The sequence below is a fragment of the Octodon degus genome, unplaced genomic scaffold, assembly GCF_000260255.1.
Source record: "Octodon degus isolate 3935 unplaced genomic scaffold, OctDeg1.0 scaffold00111, whole genome shotgun sequence".
NCBI lineage: Eukaryota > Metazoa > Chordata > Mammalia > Rodentia > Octodontidae > Octodon > Octodon degus.
In genome coordinates this window covers 5,295,775-5,301,711 of record NW_004524687.1, presented here as the reverse complement: position 1 = coordinate 5,301,711, position 5,937 = coordinate 5,295,775, and the positions used below count along the sequence as shown (strand labels likewise).

The window sequence follows — 5,937 nt, the reverse complement described above, 5'->3', positions numbered from 1 at the left end:
TGTTTTATTTTTATTTTTTGGTGGTACTTGTAGATTTCTCATGGTAGATAGTTTTAAAGATATGAAACACTTTATGAACTTGTATGCCATCATCATGCAGAGGCCATGCTAATCTTCTCTATATTATTCCAATTTTAGTATATGTACTGCCTATTTTAGCATTATTTCTGATCAGGAAAAGAATGAAAACTAAAAGGAAAGCCAAGGTGGTATGACAGAAAAAAACAAATGGTACCTTTAATAGGGCGGTTCTGAACTTTTCCTTTGTCTCCTAGTGGGGTTTTAAACCTGGATGCAGATATTCAGTTGAGCAGAGAGTTAAGAACATGATGAGGACAGATCCTTTGTGACTTGAGGACCCAGGCTTGTCAAAGACTGACTCTGATGCCAAGTAGTGCCTTGTGGATGGGTGGGCATAACATGCAGCAGAAGCCAGCAGGGCAGATGAGTGCAAAAGGAACCAGGCTGTTATGGACATACACTAGCTCCACACAAGGTATGTAAACACTCTGTAATGCAAACATGTACTCATAAAAATAAAAAAGAAATAGTCACCTAAGAAGTCAAGCTAAAGTTGGCTCACCCAGGACCACAAAAATGGAATATAAGAATTATAATGCCTTTTAAAGATTGCATAAAGTTTTAAGCTTTCTTCTTGCTTAGCAATCACACCCTTGCCTATGATCATGATCTCACTAAGGTTTCTAGATGCTTCCCCATTGCACATCAGATCAGCTGAGGAAGGAGGCCCAACCAGGGCACTGGTTAAGTGCCTTACTATCCTTGAGCTTCTATAGGTTTAAAGGCTATCCTGAACTATTTGCCTAAAAGCTAAGGTTTCTAGTTAAATCTCTAACAAAGGCCACTCTCACCAAGTAAAGGCAAGGCCTGAGTGTCTGAAATCTGTGATTCCATTCAGTGCTATAATTTTAACATAAGGAAGGAAGGAGGGATTCAATTATATTAACAGTTCAAAAGGAATGGGTTTCCCTAAATTCCAAGGGAGTCTACAACATTCCCAGGGTTTGACAAAATGTTTGTAGCAGCTGAAGAGAGGCATCTTTTGTGTGGTATTAGAGGTCTCTTGTGAGCAGGTGCAGACAGGAGCAGTGATTTTGGAGTTTGTGGTGTCAGGCAAGATTAACCGGAATGCATAGCCTGTCAGGCCTACTGAGGGGTCCTTAACTTGACCAGGTATCAGACTCATGTAGAAGACTTGTTAAACAGAGGCTTGCCACAACTCAGAGGCTCTGTTTCAGTGAGTCTACCACAAGGCTTTTATTAAGTTTCTAGGAGATACTGATGCAGCTGGTCTGTGGACGGTGCTATGAGAATCCCTGACTTAGTGCCTTTAGAATAAGGCATATTATGAAATACATTAGTTTTTATCCACATCTGGCAGGAAATGTCATGAACTATGAAAAAGTCAGTGCTTATTGGGCCCTTTTCCTGCCCAAGGTCAGTGGTATCTGGGAAAAGCTGAATTGAGCAGAGACTGTTACTGGCAGGGAGAACCCAGGTGCTCTGGGCCTCTGGGGTGCTGCTGGCTGAAATATATTTGGTACTAAGAAAGGGGCATGATGTATTTAGGTCAGATAAGAGCTAGGAGAAATCCTGATGTTTATGGTGAACACACTGAGGGAAAGTTCTTTGAATTCCAGGTCCAGCTGTGACACTTACTGGCTTTGAAAACTTTGCACATTACTTAACCCTTATGAACCTCAATTTCCTCATCTGTAAGCATGGGAACCCTAAAAGTCTTATGTTTCAGGCTGAAGGCTGAGTTGCAATCAACTCAAATGCACTCTGGCTCATTGAAGCAGAAAGGAAATTTATTACAAGGATACTGAGTTCTATAAGGAAAATTAACTACTTCACCAACAGTTCAATTGCCTAAAAAAATGAGAGTGGGCTGTTGGTGAATGAAAGCAATGTAAGAAATATAGCAATAAAAGGTATGTGGTGGGATTTACTGCATCCTGATTCTAGAAACCCACAGAAGGACAACTGAAGGAACTGCATTGTGGGTGCATATGGGCGACAATAATGAATGGCTGTGCATTGCATCCAGTATAACATCATCATGATCTATGCTCTTTTTTTTTCTTTTCAAAGTTTTATTGATAAACATATAGCAATGAGACAGTTTCAAATCAAATCGAAAGTACAGTTTCAACAAATAATACACTGCATATATTCTTCTTAGTGGTTAATTGCTGTACAAGATGCAGACTTGTGATCCTACTTACAAACACCATTAGAAAAAATCATTCTATTCATTAAGAGAATGCAACTATATATCTATCCCAACCACTTTGAATACACAGATACAAAATGGACATTCATAGTTATACCCCAATTTTTTTTTTAGTTCTGTTGTTGAATATTATAGGTGTGTAAACTCAGCAAAATATTCTAAAAGAGTACAGAAGCCCATAATAGCATTGGGTCTTCTGTTTAATTGGCAATGTCAGAAATTATTGACGTGAGTCCCCCACAGCTCAACATAACAACATGGCTTTACTTCCTATATTTCATCTTCATACTTTTCACTGGATGGTTAAGACCAAGGTAAAGCAGAACCTATGCAACAAGAGTTGTAGCTTTTTGGTTTGAGAAGGTCAGTGAAATGCCCTCAGGATTTATCCTGAGATCCTGTACCTCAGATTGTAGAACCTTTGTCAGTGCAGCCATGTGGATGAGTCACGGCCATTGCTTGGCCAATGTGCTCTCTGTGAAAGCCTGACAGAGTGTCTTCTCCTCATGTGACTCTCCTTAGGCACACTCCACGTCATCGATCAATTTCCTCTTTGGCCCCATAACCTTCTTGATGATCTATGCTCTTGTAGAAGCTGTAATAGAGAATAAAACACTAAAGAATTTATAGGGGAAGTAACACAATGTCTAAAATTTTTGCTTTGAAACTTCAGGAAAAGAAAACAATGGAGGAGTGTAGAAGCAATAGGATTGGAAAATGTTGATTATTGCTCTACCTTAGTTAAGAATATGTGATGAATTTGTTTTCTGTGTGTGTGTGTGTGTGTGTGTGTGTGTGTGTTGTATATGTTTATGCATGTACATTCTCACACCTGTGTTTGAAATTTTCTGGAGTAAATGTTCACGAAGAGCAGAAAACAGCCTCTCTACAAAGGCTAAAGAACAAGGCCGAGATGTCTTTCACTGGATACCATTCAGAAGAGCTAATTTGGGTTGATACTTGTGTCATTGTCATCATGCTCTGGACTGAACTGTTGGTAAGGGAGGCCAGAAGGGTGACCTTCTAGTATTTTCCAAATACTATGTGAAGTGGAGTGTCTGACATCAAGATTCACCAGGAAGGAAATTCCCAAAGAGTAGAAAAGGTATTTAGGTCTGGATGGACAAACTCACATTATCATTGTCTTCCTTTGTTGTCCCTGAGACAAGGGTAAGCCCAGCTCCATTCTATGTCAGATTTTCTTCTGCAGCATTTTAGAAACCTGGCTTTCTAATCTTAATTTTCCATTCTCCTTGTGAATGATTAAATTCTTCCCAATGGCAGCAAGTTTGCTTACTACTTGACAATGAGAATTATTCAGCTGTGAGACAGTCCCAACAACTAGGATGAATGTCTTTATTTTGACTGTGATAACCATCATTTCCAAGCATTGCTTTAAACATGCCAGATCCAGTTTTGACACACCATCTTTTCAGTACTTGAAGATCTTCACAATCTCACATTCACCAACCCCTACCCTGGCCCCTCAGCATCACCTCTCCCTCGCTGGATCAAAATATACAAGTCTGGTGAGAATCTTGGCCTCTAACTTCAGCTACAAGAAAAGTATTGCTTCTTTCTGTGAAATTCAAATTAACTCCTATCTTGAACCATCCCATTAGCCTGATGGAAACTTTATTTTCATGCATCTATGGTTTCCCCATGACTCCCTCTGTGTTGTGTTAAGTCCCACTGCTTCCAGAATGCTGAAGTACTTGGAAGCATGTAGCCTCTACCCCTGGAAGATATCTGTCCTGTAGAAACCTACTGGACAGCCATGTCGTTGTTTACCCCTGCATATGGCCACTTTATTGTAATTTTCTCCATAGAGCGGCTCTGCTTGCTCTACAAGATATTTTCACCTTGGACACTGTCCTCTACTGAGTCACATATGGGGATCTGTGGCTGCCCGCTTTCTGTTGCCATGACCAGTATCTGAGGAGATCAACTATAAAGATGAAGGTTTATTTCTGCTTGTTTAGAGATTTCTGTCCATGGAAAGCAAAGTCCCTGTTGCTTTTAGAACTATGTCAAGGAATCATAGTGGCCAAGGCAGAGAAAACTTATTCTCCTCATGGAGGAAAGCAGACCAAGAGAAGGAGAAAAGCCTGGGGTCCCAGCATCCCCTTCAAGTATGAGTCCTCTGCAGCCCAACTTCCTTTCACTCAGCCCACCTTCTAGAAGTACCACCACCTCCCAGTAGCACCACAGGCTAAGGTCCAAGCTTTCACTACAGGGGTCTTAGGGAACATTCAAATCCAGATCATGGCAGATCCCTTACCCATTACAAGTAATGTGCATGTGAAAAGCTCCTTATTGTTCTGGCTTCTGGGACAGTTTCAAAATAAACTATTAAGGCTTATTAGTCCTCTTGATTTTCCTCCCTATTCACTGCCTTGCCTCAGCACTGGCCCCTTCTAAGAGAAGAAAAATCCCAGCAACTGAACATCCCCAAGGATCAACATGGTCCAGTTTGGTTTCGCATTAGCATCCCGCAATAGGACAGAGCTGTGTGTGAGCAAGGATGTACTGGAATATTCTATGGTCCCCTTTCTACTCAGTTTTTCTCCAGACCCAAAGGCCACCAGTATGTGATCTGTTCTATGTTCCAGCTGTCCATGTGAAAATTCTGTGCTGCCTTATATAGCATCTTGGTTGTGGTCCAGAGCCCAGTGTCCTCTTGCTGTGCAGACTTCAACCCTGTGTCACACAGGCCTTCAGTTGCACTCAGTCTTTTCCTTCTTAAATGTAGGCAGTAGAACATGTATAGACTCCCCTGGCTCTCCTCAGGATGACTGCCTCAGAGGGGGGCAGCAGGGCCCGAGGGAGAAGATGGTGACCAAGGAGAAGGGTGAGCTCAGCTGTTGCAGAAATCAGGTCAGACTTAAACTGGGTGGCACAGCTGGGTGAGGACAGACAGGCCAACTGGTGGGACTCTGTCCTAAGCTTGGGGAGATTGGTGCTGAAGGTGGTAGCTAAGCGGAAGTCAGGACTCTGATAGTCAAGCCCCACTTTTCTCTAGCTCTTTCTGAGCTTTCATCATCTACAATAAGGACTTGACTCCTGTCTCCTTCTCAGAAGAGTTGCATTTCCAAGGCTTTTCAAGTATCTTTTAAAGAGAAATATTCAAGATAGGCAATTAAAAAAAGAAAACAAAGATACAAGGAAAATAAATATTAATGATTCCATTACCCAGGAAAACTAATAACAAAAAATACCACATTTATTATGCATCTGTTCTATTTAGACTGCTACACACCCTAGGTTCCAGGGAGACTCAACATCCCTAGTGATAGGAAGATGCATTCTTTATGGACCACTGAGAGGAAAAAACAATACCATCTGTTGAACAGGCTCCTATACTACTTATAGTTTCTCTTTTCTACCTAACTTGTAGAAGGCAGGTTTTTTTTTTTTAAAAAAAAACTTTATAAAGAAGGTAGGTATACTATTAATTACTACTCATATATAGAAAAGGAAATATGAACAAAATAAAAAGACTAAGATATCAACCTTTTTGAAACCCAAATTATCAAGTGTTTTGATGAAGTCTTCTATACAAAGATTGTATAGAGCTAGTCTGCTTTTATCTCTTGCTTCTAAGACAATGCAAACACTCCTGGGTAGAACCTAAGAATTAAGAGAGGTGCACTTTTGTCTCTAGGATTATCTTTCCAGTG

General features: G+C 40.7%; 1 non-coding gene across 1 annotated transcript; it reads right to left on the bottom strand.

Moving 5' to 3' along the window:
* Positions 1–55: 55 nt before the first annotated feature.
* Positions 56–162, bottom strand: LOC111812075. The gene has a single exon (XR_002817666.1). It is a non-coding gene; the product is annotated as a U6 spliceosomal RNA (small nuclear RNA).
* Between the last annotated feature and the right edge of the window lie 5,775 nt (positions 163–5,937).